This window comes from Polypterus senegalus, chromosome 9 (assembly GCF_016835505.1).
Source record: "Polypterus senegalus isolate Bchr_013 chromosome 9, ASM1683550v1, whole genome shotgun sequence".
Taxonomy (NCBI): Eukaryota; Metazoa; Chordata; class Cladistia; order Polypteriformes; family Polypteridae; genus Polypterus; species Polypterus senegalus.
Genome location: NC_053162.1, coordinates 176,513,060 through 176,530,793, shown reverse-complemented (window position 1 = coordinate 176,530,793; position 17,734 = coordinate 176,513,060). Strand labels below are relative to the sequence as shown.

Sequence of the window (17,734 nt, the reverse complement as noted above, 5' to 3'; positions counted from 1 at the left end):
TGGAGTTTGTATGTTCTCCCCGTGTCTGCGTAAGTTTCCTCCCACAGTCCAAAGACATGCAGGTTAGGTGCATTGGTGATCCTAAACTGCGCTTGGTGTGTGTGGGTGTGCCCTGCGGTGGACTGGCACCCTGCCCGGGGTTTGTTTCCTGCCTTGTGCCCCATGTTGGCTGGGATTGGCTCCAGCAGACTCCCGTGAGCCTGTAGTTAGGATATAGCGGGATGGATGGATTTCCAGATTGGGGCTTTTCTGCCTTTGCTGCCTTTTTGTGCTCCATGGAGCTTAAATCCATTAAATATTGAATATTTTGTTTATAACGGTATGTGGCCATCTATATTACTTACCAGGGTTTTAAGATACGATTTCCCCCTCTAGTGGGAACTGTTTGGGACTTACTGTACGTACTTGGGGACTCTTGAGTGTGACGCACCTTAGTTAATGCCATTCCCCAGGCAATGAAGTGCTACTTCCACCGTGCTGCCCTCTACTAGGGTGCCCCATCAGCCTACCAACCCTGTGGCCCTGCCACACCAGATGCCCTGTATCTACTTTTTTACTGCAGTCATTCATAATATGCCAGAAGTGTAACATCAAAGCATTGGGAGTAATAGCATCAGAGGAAGGTGTAATAGAACTACAAATGAATATTAAGATCTTAGTGTGCAGTCCTAAATAAAGTCAGAAAGCTTATTTGGGATTAGTGGTAAAGGAAACATCAGCATTGATAGAGGGTGTTGTCCCGGGACGGCTTGTTTAAACTCGACAGATGGACTGATGTATGGACACCATTTTTGACGTCGAGTTCCTCCAATGAGCATGTAGTGCATCTCTCTGACGTCTCCTGTATCCTCGCTCACGACCTCTCTGACCTCTCTTAGACGGGCCGTCCTTTATGTACAAAAGCAACTTTGGAGGCTCCTGATCCTGTGATGTTACACTCTCGTGAGTGGCCCATTATTCTGATGACCGACAGCTCTGCCTAAAAGCTTTGATCCCGAGTGCTTTATCTGCGCAATCTCCTGCCATCTCCCAGTTCCCTCTACTGTTAGGTCATAAGCCGTCTGGTCATTTTTAAAACTTAAGATAAACAAGAATGAAATTAGTCCTCCATTTAGATAACCTACTACAGCGTTAGTCCATGTGGAGCCGTCCCGAAGAGTGCAATTACAGGTCATCCCAGTCCGTCTGAGCAAAACACTTGCAGATTGCAGCTTGCTTTTAGTGCAGTGCCTGCAGTTACAAAATCGCTTATCTCTCCTTCCTCACCGCTTTTCCTGCTTAGGGTCACGGTGGCAGCATGTCAAGGAAGTCATCCCAGAATTTCCAACCCCAAGTACAGATTCCAGATTTTCCTGGGCAATTCCCAAGCCAGCTGATAGATATAATTCTTCCAGTGTGTCCTGGGTCTGCCGCAGGGTCACCACCCAGTGGGACGTGTCTAGAGAACCTCTAGATGGAGTTGCATTTTGGGGTATGCTTATGACCTGCCCAGACCACCCCAGCTGGCTCTTCTTGATCCAACTCTACTCTGAGGCTCTCCTGAATCGCTGAGCTTCTCGCCCTATCATGGAGTGCCACTCCTGCCACCCTGCAAGCAAACCTCAATCTGCCACTTGTACCCACAATCCGGGGGCTTTGTCTTTAGGCTTAGTTTCAATTTCAGCACCACAGACAGGTACAGCACCTGCAAAATGGCTGCCGCTCCTCCAATCCGCTTATCGATTTTGCATTCCCTTTTTCCGTCACTCCTGATCTCAATAAGCTTGAATTCCCTGCACTAAGGTGGTAGTTACACCCTCACCAGGGTCCTAATTTCTTAAACTTTGTGTGGATTTGCGAGTGAAAATATGCACATGCCAATTTATAAAAAAAAAACAAAAAACGGAAAATCCATATAATTGAAATTTAAAAAAAAATAAAATACAATCAGAATTTTTTAAACCTGGTGCCCACTGGTTACCCTTCATCTCCTGACTCTGGGGCGTGGAGTGGTGACTGTCGGCTTATCTTATGACTGGCCGGGATGCCCCTTTGACAATGGATCTGGGGGAGCAGCCATGAGATGCAAACTACGTCCACCGGGAACACTTGGTGGCAGCCCCCCTGGGTTGTATTGGGGCCACAATGGTGGAACACCGGAGCTCATTCCCTGTTGGACTCCGTGGCCACCACCAGGGGGAGCTGCCCAGCTTAACGAGCCCATGTGGGCTGGAATGCTGCCACACCCGGTTCAGCCTGAATTAGGTCAACCAACACCTGGAACGCTTCCGGGTGGGCTATAAGAGGAGCCAGCTGCCACTAGTCGATGCACCAGAGTCGGGAGGAGAAGGAGGAGGAGGAAGAGGAAGAGAAAGACAACAACAACAACAACAAGTATGGCGATGACAATGACGACGACAACAATGACAAAGCTGCCTAGGAGGAGTGGAGGTGAAAGAAGAGTGTGTGCTTTAGGTGTTTTTCTTTTGGTGTTTTTGGGACTGTGTAGGGCCTGTGGGACACGGGGAAGACCGGCCCCACGGCTGAAGACAAAGAATAAAATCTTTTTGTTTATTTTTATACGTGCCTCCATTGTCAGTCTGTGTCGGGTGTTGCCACATACTATACATATAAATGTATACATGCCCCCTACACACCCAGACCAATATCTCTCTATTATAAAAAAAAATCCTGGAAAGGAAAAGCAGGGCGACGAGACGTGATCTTCTCGGAAAGTTCTCGGAAGACACTTAAAAGACCCGCAAGACGCAAACAATATCAAATTGGAGCACTCAGTTGTGTAAAGGCACGTAGCACACACAGATCCTGCGCTCTCAGCACAAATAAAGCATATGAGGACAATACGTTCGAGATGAAACGTCAACAACTAAGCAAAGAAGAAAGGAAAAGAGACCCAAAAGCGTTGGAGAGAAAAAAAGGCAGATAAGAGATTATGAAAGCAGTGGCATTCGAAAGGCTCAGACAAACGATGGCGCGAGACACACGCAGAGAAAGGTAAAGAATATGAAAGCAGTAAAATTGAAAAGTATTGTAGCGTCCCGGCCAGGTTGAAGCCTTTTTGGTTTTAAGTGACTGTTAGGTCCGATTGAGGGAGGGCAGAGTACAGCACAGAAGACTTATAGCAGCGTGACAGCAGATGATCAGACTGCTTCTCCTTAGCGTGCGTTCAGCCAAAATAACCCTCGCAAAACCATACAACGCGAGCAGCAGAGATGTGAAGTGGCAAAAGGACAGCTGCTGTAAAGGCTTTGAAATGATCAGGGAGCGGGACAAGCAGAACAGGCAGCTCGCCAGCAGCAGAAAGACAGCAGATGATCCGACGGCATCTCCTTAGCGTGCGTTCAGCCGCAATCCCTTCACAACACTAGCGGCGTTATACGTCCTGCGAGAAAAAGATGTAACCACGCCCGGGGCCGGAAATAAAGGATTGTTTTTACAAAAGTTTTAAAACAAAAGTGAAAATAATGCATATGTAACAATTCCCATGAAAATAACAATCTCTTTAAACTGTATATCCAGTAAATCAAACCGGGGGGTGGGCAAGCAAAGCCCCCTAGTATTATATAAAAGTAAAGACATAAGTTAAAAACATAAAGCAAGGATTTGAATGGGTTATGAGGAAAATAAAAGTAAAATCATTTGAAAATTATTTAATAAAAGCTAAAAAAAATTTGTAAAAGTGGAATCATTTGAACATATTTATTTAGACAACAGAGAAATGTAATCTATACTAATAAAAGGCAAAGCCCTCACTCACTGACTCACTCACTGACTCATCACTAATTCTCCAACTTCCCGTGTGGGTGGAAGGCTGAAATTTGGCAGGTTCATTCCTTACAGCTTCCTTACAAAAGTTGGGCAGGTTTTATATCGAAATTCTACGCGTAATGGTCATAACTGGAAGCAGTTTTTCTCCATTTACTGTAATGGAGATGAGCTTCAACGCCGTGGGGGAGTTTCGTGTGACATCATCACGCCTCCCACGTAATCACGCAGCACATAGAAAACCAGGAAGACCTAAAAAAAGCGCTGAAGAAAACATGCATTATATAATTGAGAAGGCAGCGAAACAATAAGAAGCGAGCGAGTGACATATACAACCATATTCATGAGTTCTGCTACTTCGGAAACAAAGCACGATGTAAACCTACACTTTAAATTAAGTTCATAGACAGGCTGCGCTGGCGTTTGTAATTTAGTGCCTGCCCATATAAGGCCGTCCGTCAGCGGCAATCCAATAGCAAACTGCCACGGGTAAATATTCACGGGTGAAGGACTGTGCTTATGGAGAGGAAGATGAGATGGTCAGGGTGGTGTTTGACACAAACTCAGCGAAACTGCCAGAGAAAGTTTTAAGTGCCAGGACTAAGGTAAAATTAAATACAGCCATGGACATTACACGAGATGGCACCAGCACAGCTGGGAACCTTTGATGCAAGTACACCGAGCGGCTCACGTGAACTGGCGCAGTGCACAGATAAAAGGCAACAGTTCCAAAGAGCTGAACAAAACCGAATTACACAATTGAAAAGGCAGCAAAAATATGAAGCGTCTGATACTTAAGCATATTCATAAATCCAGCTACTGCGGAAACAAAGCACACGGTGGAAAAAGTCAATGTCCCGCTAAAGGAAGACAGTGTAAAAAACCCGTGCATGCAGTGTGTCAGGTCTCAGATAAAGAAGAAGACGAGCTGTTTATTGATGCAGTAAGAAACGAATCGATGAATGAAACCTGTCATCTTTACAACGATTGACAAACACGGAATGTAACTTGAACACAACACATCCTACAAATACGAACCTGATTGAAAGAAATAATGATAATCAAATCCTTGATGACAGCAACACTCAGTAACACTCACAAAACAAATACTGTATATTGACAGTCATGTTACGTTATTTTTAAAATGTTCCCTTTTCTTTTTCTACCTTTTTTAACACACTACTTCTCATGCGATCGCGGGTATATATATATATATATATATATATATCCCGCTCTACATACTCGAATAATGGATACTTTATTAGCCATCAATGATTGTTTTGGTAAAGCCATACTCAGTGTATTCATTAGATGAGCGGTAAAAAGTAAGAGCGAGGGAGGATGACTCATTGAGGCATGCAGGCTGTAGTGCGTCAACTCTATCTGAATTGCGATCACATTTGAAAAATATATATCTTTTCAAGTTCTATTTAGTCCATATGTGTCAAACTCAAGGGCATGGGCCACATCCGCCCGGCGTGTAATTATATCCGCCCGAGATCATTTTATATACTGTATTATTGTTATTAAAGCCCGGGTATATGAAGCGCTGGTAACACAATAAACTACAGATCCCATAATGCAGCGCTTCAGCTGCCTTGCATCAGGGTAACCTGAATGCAATTCAGAAGATACAGAAAACAGCATAATTAAATAAGAATCTGACACTTCAGCGGACGTTTTAACCCGTGCACAATCACAAAGTGATTTCAAGTGAAGCTGCTTTTATGGGAGACACAAATGCACCAGTTCACCTTGCCCCACTTTCCCTGTTGCCAAGTACTTTTAAACCAAGTCGTCACTACGGTGTTCCCAAATACGCACTTTGCTGATAAACTGAGCGCACTGAGTTTGCACGGCGCTTTGGTGACTTTGAAGAACAAAAAAAGTCCGTCTACATGCGGCTCGAACCTTGTGCATGTTTGGTAGCACATATCTGTGTGAGAAGCTCTTCTCAGTGATAAAGACTAACAAAACAGCACACAGGAGTCGCCTCACTGATGAGCACCTTCAATCCATCCTGAGAATCTCCACAACACAGAACCTCACACCAAACAGAAACGAACCTGTGGCCAAAAAAAGATGCCAGGCGTCCAGCTCTAAAATGACATCTGAGCAAAGACAACTGAATGATTTGATTTGTTATTGCACGTAAGAGCGGGAGTCAACCGTTTTAACAAGCAGCGTATTGCACTGATACGAAATAGCTGTGTTGTATATATACACACACACACACACATATATACATACTGTATATACAACATATACATATCTACATATATACTGTATATACACATTTATATATACAAATCTACATATATATATCTACATATATATATATATATTAGGGGTGGGACTCGATTAAAAAAATTAATCCAATTAATTAGAGGCTGTGTAAGAATTAATCTTGATTAATTGTATGTAATCGCACACGTAAATTTGCCCCAAATCGCAAATGTTTTTTTTTTTTTTATTTAAAACGGTTTTAGTGGGCAACAGAATCAAATAATAGACATGGACATGAATATTGTAAACTGAAGCTGTTTTAATTTCTGAAAAAAAAAGCCTTTAAACTGCATTTGAATTCAAAACAGAAACAAAAATATCATCCCTGGTTAAAATTGGGCAGACTTAAAAATAAAGTGGTAGTTTAAGTACTTTAAGTACATTTGCAGAATAGTATTGTCTTTAAATAATAATAACCAAAATTTCACCATAAAGTGCAGTTTTTCTTCTTAAAAATAAGTCAGAAACATAAAAGGTAATTTGACCAACTTAATCTTTAAACTCTGAGTAACATTAGCCAAAATTATTTTGTACATTAGGCTAAAACAGTGTGATCATTGAACATTTTGTAATCAGATGTAATTAGAATTACTAACGGTCACGGAAGTCCAATGATCCCTATATTAATATATAAATATATTAATATATAAATATATATATATTAATATATATATAATATATATATATTAATATATATATATAATATATATATATATAGATATATATATATATATATAGATAGATAGACAGACAGACAGACAGACAGCAACACTCATCACAGTGACAAAACAATTACATTGACAATTATGTTACGTTATTTTCAAAATGTTTCCTTTTCTTTTTCATTGCTTCTTCAACACACTACTTCTCCGCTGCGAAGCGCGGGTATTCTGCTAGTATATATATATAATAAAAGCCCAGTGCGGTGTCCGTGTCCGGGTCCGCGTTCCTTTTGGCTGTATAGCCGCCCCGTAGAAAAGCCCCAGTCCGTCCCCTCTCAGAATTCCTGCTGACCCCCTCCGTTCTTTCCCCTTTGCTTTTATTTTTCCTGTTCCTGAAAATCTTTTCAAAACAAAAGTAAAGAAATAGACAGAGCGTCACATTAACGTCTTCTCCCCTCTGCCAATTAAATAATCAATAAAATGAAATAAAAAAATCACGAAAGAAACAGAAACCACAACCTACCCTTACAGCGTCCACCGCGCTTCTGGCGTTACAGCCAAACACGTGGTGTATGCAGGTTATGAGGTGTGACGCTAATTAACGCCCGTACTACAACAGATTATATTGTTCATATACTATTAACAATTTACAGGGATCAACTCTTTTGGGGAAGTTCATAACAAAAAATAAATAAATAAATGAAATTATAAATAACGTGCACTTGAGTATTTCGAGCCCCGCGTCTGAGTCGGATGGTTCCCCTGGTCACCAATTCGTGTGTTTCACTGTGCCCACTATCAGCTACCCATGTGCACTTGTACGGAGGAGACCTTACGGAACGAAACGCAACTAAACCTGCTGCTGCGAGAGAGGACACATTACAGCGTGATCACGAAGCAAAGAGGCAAAGGCGTGACAGTCGCTCACAAGAAATGGACACTCAGCATTCACACAGATTAGCTCAACGACGCGTCTCTGCCGCACAACGAAAGGCAACTGAAACCCCTACAGAGAGAGAAGACAGATTACGCCGTGATCTCGAAAGAAAGAGGCATAAGCGTGCGAACAAGACACCCGACGAGAGGTCCTTAGGATTGAGTCCTTCAACTGTGGTCATCCAACGCTCAGCGTAGCGCGCGCCAAGTTGCTAGTTATTTAATACGGGCAGTTAGAAAAAGAGTGGGCCGTGGCAAATAGTAAGAACCCTCTTTGCTGACAGTCGCTGTACGTTGCAATGCTGATCCAGAACTGCACAGCAGGGCGGCTGGAGAGCAAAACGGTAAGAGTGTCGCCATCCTCAGCCAACCATCACAACGGAATAAGCTGCAAACAGGCAGCAATCACTCGTTTCCTCGTTACACCATCAAGAGAATCTGAGAAAAGAAAGCATAATTACTTATAAAGTTACAACTAAGTACCGTAAGAAGGTAGTAAAATATATATTTTTATTACAAAATTTGAAAATTAACAAAATACGAGACATTTGGGTGTCCCAGGAAGGTCAGTATGGGACAGAGGATAACATGATCAAATATGGGACATGTCCCCTATATAAGCGACGTCTGGCCACCCTATGTACAGCCCCCCAGGATTTACTGCAGGTTAAGGGTCTTACTCGAGGGCCCACCGGAGTAGAATCCCGGGATTCAAAACCAATAAATCTTTAGCCTGAGAGCCAGAAAATACAAAACGTTGAGGCTTTGGCCAAAGCTTGTCAGCCTCTCAATTAAGAGACGATTGCTGCTTTCCTGCCCACAGGGTTTGTCGAGGCTCCTGACGTCGCTCCTCAATAATTACAATAACTGCAGTAAAAGTGAGACATCGTTTGCTTGGTAAGTGGCATCAAACAAAAGAGTTGAGTTATTGAGGGTGTTTGTTAGAGCCGGGGGCAGGGAGGCCCTGTGCAGAGAATCCTATGCAGAATATTCCGGAGTGACCGGCAACTGGCACCATTTGTCCAGGCAGAATCTTGTGGAGTGACTCAGACGTGAGACGCTGTGTGTGTGTATGTGTGTGTGCGTGCGCGCTAATCTTAATCCTGAGGTGTGAGAGCAGACCAAACTGAACGATGAACCTGATCCGTCTCCCAAATCCTCGGATGGTACAATGGAATGGGGTGCACCTGAGACAGGTTTCAGGTGACAAAGCAAAAGGTCTCACTGCTAATGTATTGAAATGTAAATGTGATATTTCATTTTTTTTTTTAATGAATGCACAGACATTTCTGAACTCCTGATTTTGCTTTGCTTTGATAAAAAAGAATGCAAATGATTGTCACACAAGGCTGCAGCCTAACAAATTGTGTAACAAGTGAAGGGGTCTGAGGACTGGTGATGCGTCGGGACGACCATTTTAGGGCTACAAATGCGGTGGAGGGGGGGGACCTCGGGCGCCGGTGCAGAGTTACTCGGTCAGCACATCTCTCCAGTTTTGATGTCACTACACTGGTTACCTGTGTCATCAGAATTGACTTTAAAATCCTGCTTACTGCCTTAAATAATCTGCTCCATCTTATATATCAGAGTGTCTGACATCTTACACAAATCGTGACCTGAGGGTCTGCTTAGAATTCCAAGAGCTGAACTTAAAAGAAGTGGCGAGGCGGGTGGGCGGCCTTCTGCTGTTCTGCACCTCAAATCTGGAATTGACTGCCAATAGGAATTCGCCAGGCTGATACGGTGGAGCACTGCTGAAAACACATTACTATAACATGGCTTTCTGATAGGGCGGCACGGTGGCGCAGTGGTAGCGCTGTTGCCTCGCAGTTAGGAGACCCGGGTTCACTTCTGTTCGCTGCGTGGAGTTTGCATGTTCTCCCCGTGTCTGCGTGGGTTTCCTCCGGACGCTCCGGTTTCCTCCCGCAATCCAAAGACATGCAGGTTAGGTGGATTGGCGATTCTAAATTGGCCCTGGTGTGCGCTTGGTGTGTGGGTGTGTTTGTGTGTGTCCTGCGGTGGGTTGGCACCCTGCCCTGGATTGGATTCCTGCCTTGTGCCCTGTGTTGGCTGGGATTGGCTTCAGCAGACCCCTGTGACCCTGTATTCGGATTCAGCGGGTTAGACAATGGATGGATGGATGGACTTTCTGATAACTTCACCTTCATTTAATCCTGATGCTCTGTATATTCAACTAATTATCACTACTATTCATGGTGGCTCTAAAATCCGTACTGACCCCTACTCTCTCTTCTGTTCTTCTCCCGGTTTTCTGTGGTGGTGACCTGCGCCATCATCACCTAATCAAAGCACGTGATGTTCCTACATTGCTGGATTAAAGGCCAGAAGTCCATGTGACCGTCATCATCAAGTCCTTTCATGAGAACCCTAAATACAATGAGGACTGATCAGAATGCCTAGAGGGGGCTGGCTAGGTGGTCTCATGGCCTGAACCCCTGCAGATTTTATTTTTTTATCTCCAGCCGTCTGGAGTTTTTATTTGTTTTTTTTTCTGTCCTCCCTGGCCATCGGACCGCACTCTTATTCTATGTTAACTAATGTTGTCTTATTCTAATTCTTACTTTGTCTTTTATTTCTCTTTTCTTCATCATGTAAAGCACTTTGAGCTACATTATTTGTATGAAAATGTGCTATATAAGTAAATGTTGTTGTTGTCTGACGTCAGAGGTGATCTTCTTCCTCCCAATGCCTTTTGAGGCCTTCTCCCCGAGGCTGGCACACGTATTACATAGAGGGCAGCCTAGAGCCGTCAATGCCCTCCCTCCTTGTGCTCCTGCATATTGTCAAAATGCCAAGTCCTGTTGCGAACTAATTGGAAAACAAAAGAGTTGGTATGCAGACATGTTCAAGAATGAAGTTTTGTGATTTGTAGTTCGCTCGGCCTCGGCTCATTTTGTTTGCCTCCCGCTGGGCTATTGACTCGGCGGCCTCACTTCTGTCACGTCACTTCAATATATCTTGAGCGGTTTGGCCGCGTGCTTGGCAGCCAAGGATAATTATTTCTCAACTGCCCCGTGTCAAGTGAGAGAAGATCAATGAAGTAGTTGAAGTGTTGAATAAGATACTGTAGGATTGGTCTGCACCCTGTGTGGTGTTGGTGTTTTTTTGGTTTTTTCTTTGTGCGTGTACATTGAGCAGAATGTATTCGTTGCCATCTATGCCAGTAGGCCCAACCATTTCATTCAGTTGCGTTCAGCTCATTGTTTGTATAGCGCACTTCACTGAGTGCAGCCTCAGTCTCCTTAATAAGTTCACTGGTGGTAAAATATAATTACATACTTAATTGTGCTGAACACTCACATAAGGTCAAGGTCTTTTTATTGTCACATGTACAGTGAAATTCTTACTTGCATAATGGTCCTTGTAGACACAATTCAACATAATAAAAGCATAAGTGTCTGTGTGTCCATCTGAGTGCTATGACTCTGTCATTCCAAAGGATGGCGCATTGCAAACGTTTGTAGTAAAGCATTTTAATATTACAAATGTTTGTGATAAGCCATGCTTTAGAAAATGCATTCCAACAGATGGTGCATCTTTATAATAATGCATCTTTCACTATAAATATTTGTGATGATCTGTCGGAATGACAAAATCAGTGCATTTTAGGACAGATGTTTGTGACGCCCCATCTGTTGGAATGACAAATTCAGTGCATTTTAGGACAAATGTTTGTGACGCTCCATCTGTTGGAATGACAAATTTAGTGCATTTTAGGACAGATTTTGTGACGCTCCATCTGTTGGAATGACAAATTCAGTGCATTTTAGGACAAATGTTTGTGATGTTGGAATGACTTCAGTGCATCTTAGGACAGATTGTGAATGACAAATTCAGTGCAGTGCATCTGTTGGAATGACAAATTACAAAAAATACATTTCAAAAGATGGTGCAACATTTCTAGGAATGCATTTTTTTGCAATAAATTTTTGATGTGCTGTCTGTTGCATTGCTTTAAATGTTTGTGATATGCCTTCTGTTGCAATGTCAAATGCAATGCATTTAATTACTACTTGCTTTACAAAATGCATTTCAATAGTAGTAATGTGTGGGGTTTTTTTTTACTATAAATATTTATTTGTCATCTTTTCGAATGACAAATTCAGTGCATTTTATGACAAATGTTTGTGATGCCCCATCTGTTGCAATGAAAAGTTCAATGCATTTTATTACTATGTGCATTACAAAATACATTTCAATAGCCGGTGCATTATTTGTAGGAATCATTTTTTACTATAAATATTTGATGTGCCATCTGGTACATTACTATAAATGTTCATGATATGCCATTTTTGGAATGACAAATATATAAATTACTTTATTGCTATAAATGTTTGTGATGCACCCTCTGTTGGAATGACAAATGCAATGCATTTTATTGCTACATACATTACAAGATACATTCCAATAGTTTGTGCAACATTTGTAGGTTGGGTGCTTATGCTAATAGTGTGCTACATTGGAACAGTGTAAATTTATTTATATAGTACCAATCCAGCCACAATCCCCCAGGTTTTCCCTGTAAGGTGGAGGACCTGCTTGCAGCATTTGTAGGAATGCATTTTATTACTACAAATGTTTGATGTGCCATTGTTTGCATTGCTATAAATCTGCGTGATGAGCCATCTGTTGGAATGACAAATACAGCGCACAACATCCAAATCACCCAACATTCTGTTTCACAGAATATATATCATGGACATTAAGTGGCACATAACTGTAAATGTAAATATTTATTATGATTATTTTTGGACACATCTTTCAAACCAGAGGTTTTAATGGTTGTGACTTTAAAAATTTTGAAGCCTAATCTTTTTTTTATTTCGGTCTGCTTGTGGAGTTTGGGGGTCAGGCTGCCTGGGGTGGATTATATTCTAGACAGGCTTTGGGAGGCCCTGGCCTGATTTACAGATCTTTTTAGTATTTTGAGTGTACTCATATTCTAACAAATGGCGCTTGCCCATCACTCGACTCCGCTCAGATAGACTTTAGCTCCCTTAACATCCCTGAAATTGATTGAGCGGGTGTGGGAATCTTACAACATGTAGACTGGCACCCTGTCCAGGCTTGGTTCCTGCCTTGTACCCCACGCATTAAGCCTCTGTGACCCTAAATTGAATTAGTTGGCTCAAACAACTTTGAAATTTCACCCACATTCTGAGACTTTGCTTAGAGTTTTCAAACTCGGAGCATTTTTTAATTGTGTTCGATTTGCTTCATTAGAGACGCGGATATAAATACATCTTCTGAAATAACCTCTCTCAAGGTAAATCTGAAATAGGAGATTAGTCACTAATGGAGGTCACACAGAATGTTTCTCTGGCTTAAGACAGATGGTTTTGAAAACTCGCCAATGTGTTTTTTTTAAATGGGAGTTTTTGAAATTTCAGTAATCTGCACAGCGCGATCTATTTAAGATATCTCAAAGAAAATGGAACTTTACCAACAAATCACCCTGAAGACTAAAGTATGCCAACGGAAAATTAGTCCACCTGGGGCCTCATTGCTTCTTGTGGACAGGCAGGCGGTGACAGCTTCTCTTTTTACGCAGGCACATGTTAAAGAGAACGGATTGGATGATGTTTAGGTGTTATTTATGTTTCTTACAAGTCAGAAGTTTACATACACTAAGGGAGAACTCTTTAGAACTCCCAGATTTTTATACTGTAGGAGGCACACAAGATGGACGAGCAGCCCAACTGGGAGTCCAGAAGATCACTTACTCGGATGGTAGGCCCCAAATAAATGGACAAGGCACCCCGACTGGATATGGACTTCATACCTTCCCTGGCCACGACAGAATAAGACAGGGAAGGACTGTCCCTGGGGGATGTTAATTCCCACCCCAGTTGCTAGGTGGCAGCAGCCCTCTGTGTCGGTGCCCATTCAGGAACCAGCAGGGAATGCTGGGAGTTGTAGTCCGGCAGCACAGCCCTTGCTGGGCACCACGGGTGCCGCAATGTGCTCCTTAAAATTCGGGTGTGGCGGAAGTGCTGACGACCAGGGCTCTCCAGGCATTTGGGTGCCCCCTGGTGGTGACCACGGGCCCCTAAAGGGTTGAGCTTCCATGCTCCTTTCCGTGGTCCTCATACCTCAAAGGTACCGACCACAGCCTCTCGCCACTATATACATATATATATATACTGTATATACAGTGGTGTGAAAAACTATTTGCCCCCTTCCTGATTTCTTATTCTTTTGCATGTTTGTCACACAAAATGTTTCTGATCATCAAACACATTTAACCATTAGTCAAATATAACACAAGTAAACACAAAATGCAGTTTTTAAATGATGGTTTTATTATTTAGGGAGAAAAAATCCAAACCTACATGGCCCTGTGTGAAAAGTAATTGCCCCCTTGTTCAAAAATCACCTAACTGTGGTGTATCACACCTGAGTTCAATTTCCGTAGCCACCCCCAGGCCTGATTACTGCCACACCTGTTTCAATCAAGAAATCACTTCAATAGGAGCTGCCTGGCACAGAGAAGTAGACCAAAAGCACCTCAAAAGCTAGACATCATGCCAAGATCCAAAGAAATTCAGGAACAAATGAGAACAGAAGTAATTGAGATCTATCAGTCTGGTGAAGGTTATAAAGCCATTTCTAAAGCTTTGGGACTCCAGCGAACCACAGTGAGAGCCATTATCCACAAATGGAAAAAACATGGAACAGTGGTGAACCTTCCCAGGAGTGGCCGGCCGACCAAAATTACCCCAAGAGCGCAGAGGCGACTCATCCGAGAGGTCACAAAAGACCCCAGGACAACGTCTAAAGAACTGCAGGCCTCACTTGCTTCAATTAAGGTCAGTGTTCACGATTCCACCATAAAAAAGAGACTGGGCAAAAACGGCCTGCATGGCAGATTTCCAAGACACAAACCACTGTTAAGCAAAAGGAACATTAGGGCTCGTCTCAATTTAGCTAAGAAACATCTCAATGATTGCCAAGACTTTTGGGAAAATACCTTGTGGACTGATGAGACAAAAGTTGAACTTTTTGGAAGGCAAATGTCCCGTTACATCTGGCGTAAAAGGAACACAGCATTTCAGAAAAGAACATCATACCAACAGTAAAATATGGTGGTGGTAGTGTGATGGTCTGGGGTTGTTTTGCTGCTTCAGGACCTGGAAGGCTTGCTGTGATAGATGGAACCATGAATTCTACTGTCTACCAAAAATCCTGAAGGAGAATGTCCGGCCATCTGTTCGTCAACTCAAGCTGAAGCGATCTTGGGTGCTGCAACAGGACAATGACCCAAAACACACCAGCAAATCCACCTCTGAATGGCTGAAGAAAAACAAAATGAAGACTTTGGAGTGGCCTAGTCAAAGTCCTGACCTGAATCCAATTGAGATGCTATGGCATGACCTTAAAAAGGCGGTTCATGCTAGAAAACCCTCAAATAAAGCTGAATTACAACAATTCTGCAAAGATGAGTGGGCCAAAATTCCTCCAGAGCGCTGTAAAAGACTCATTGCAAGTTATCGCAAACGCTTGATTGCAGTTATTGCTGCTAAGGGTGGCCCAACCAGTTATTAGGTTCAGGGGCAATTACTTTTCACACAGGGCCATGTAGGTTTGGATTTTTTCTCCCTAAATAATAAAAACATCATTTAAAACTGCATTTTGTGTTTACTTGTGTTATATTTGACTAATGGTTAAATGTGTTTGATGATCAGAAACATTTTGTGTGACAAACATGCAAAAGAATAAGAAATCAGGAAGGGGGCAAATAGGTTTTCACACCACTGTATATATATATAGGTTTTCACATCTCTATATATATATAAAATCCTAAGCCTAAAAGTGCCGCGATTTTGTTCAATGATTTTATGAGATGTTTTTATGTCACGTTTTTTGTCATGCTTTAATTCAGGCTTATTTTAAAACCTACATATCTATGTTTGGTATCATTTTCAGAGTTTATCGAACTTTAATGTGATGTTGTTAGATTTTCAGATTCTTATTCCATTTTTAAATTATAAACTAAAAAATATTAAGAACTCACATCCCGAGAAACAAGATTTTGTGCCAAGAGATTTAGCCAAGCCCAGGGCTGGAAATAAAAGACAAAGAGTAGGACAGCTCCTGGTTTGAAGTGCCACACGAGATGTAGATCAAGCAAAGAGGAGGTTTGTTCCTATTGTGTCACTGTTTAAGAGGGGGTTTCGGAGGAGCGACCGCGTCTCCTTGGGGTGCATTCAGCCCCCCTCTTCACGACGCAAGCTGCAGAGACACGAAACGGCTGGCATGTAGCAGAAACGAGGGGTGTTGGCGAGCGAAGCGAGCAGGGGACCAACCCTCTAGTATTTTATATATATATACTGTAGGACTGACCGATATCTGCTCCTTTGGGGATATATACCCATACACACTACTGATGTTAAAGTTTTTGTTTCTTGTCTTTTATAGTGTCTACCCCAGCCCTTACCCTTATCTTAACCCCTTTACAACAGGGGCCTGAGGTTAAAAACAACATTGTGGCCGTTAACGTTTTGTTTCTTGTCTCACGTGGGTTGTTTTTTTGTTTATGGTTAATTTAGATTTTTGTAATTTGTTGTGTGGGTTGTTGTATGTTATTGGTGTTTTAATGTATTTTGTTTTAGTACAGGGATTCTAATATATGGCCACCAGGTATTATATGGAATGGGGGAAGTATTGTTTATACTGGTTCCCGATTTGTTTGAAAAAGATATTATTGTGTTGGGATGCTTTTTAATAGTGTAGCAAGATAATTTTAGTTCTTGTCTGCTGGTTGTGTTCTTTTACTATCTGGATATAAAGAATTTTTAAATATCTAAAGTAATTATAATTCGAAATATTTTGATTTTGACCAATGAAGGCGAGGAAGAGAAAACATTATTATTTAACTCACAGATATCAAGGACTGTGTTTTGAGTTGATCGTGCTGCAGAGAGCTATGTGATTTGTTCCTGATTTATGCAGAAAAGGAGTTGGGCTTTGTGCACAGCATTAAGGGACTAACTTTTATCATTTATAGGAAAGGCTGACCTCTGATACTATCAGAAGACCCAGTGAAGAATGTAAGATCTTAATGGACTATAAGAATGTTTTAATTGATTCTAAGTGTGTATAATTAGAAGGGTGTATTCCTTTGGAATGCAAATGGCTGTTTGTTTCAGGTTTAAGAACATTCCAGTATATCATAAATTAGGATTTAACCTAAGCTATGTATAACCTCAGAATGAACTGCTAGGGTTTTTTTACTTTTCTAGGATATAAAAGAGAGAACAGGTTTACTTTAGATATTCTGCTAAAACCCAAATCAGTCGACTGAGTTGGGAAGAGGTAGTCTCACATTTTCTCTACTCACCAAGAATTAAGAATAAAGAAATTATTTTTACTTTAATTGGGTTTAAGTTCTTCCGTTGTTTCTGACTTCAGCGATCACAAAGGGTATTGAAATGGAGTGTGTATGTTTATATATGCCGGTCAGTCCTGCTGATGGGTTAAAGACCTTCTACGAGGGGCCCTGTCCAGCTCTTCTACAGTAACTGCCTGTCTGTCTCCTGGAATCTCCTCCATGCCCTGGGAGACACAGCAAACCTAATGGCAATGACAGGCACGTACTGATGTGCCATCCTGGAGAAGTTAGACTACCTGTGCCAGCTCTGTAGGATCCAGGTATGGCCTCATGCTGCCAGCAGTGACACTGACCGTAGCCAAATGCAAAACGAGGGACAAAACAGATGAGGAGGGAAAAATGTCAGTGGCCTCCCTCCTCCTGTTAAACCATTCATTCCTGTTTTGGGGGTCCTCTCATTGTGGCCCCTCTAGTGCACCAAAGCAGCTGAAACTGATGAACAAGCCCCTCTGCTACTTAACTGACCTGATCAGTAGCCCACAAGTGTCATTGACCTGATGCTAGACTCTTTTCAGCAGCATATACTGTATATAAAGATATTTCAGTACACCGCCTTCTCTGTGGGCTCCGTGTTCTGTACCAACCTCTCCCTACAGCTCAGTGTTGGTGATCCACGGGAGTTTGTTGGAGGAGAAGCCCTCCATGCCGCCTTACATTCCCACTAATTGTTTCT

The 17,734-nt window shown here is 42.2% G+C and overlaps 1 protein-coding gene across 1 annotated transcript in view; it reads left to right on the top strand.

Annotated features, from left to right (window-relative positions):
- lamc3 (laminin, gamma 3) overlaps positions 1–17,734 on the top strand; it is a 220,913-nt gene that overhangs the window by 28,568 nt on the left and 174,611 nt on the right. The window lies entirely within an intron of this gene.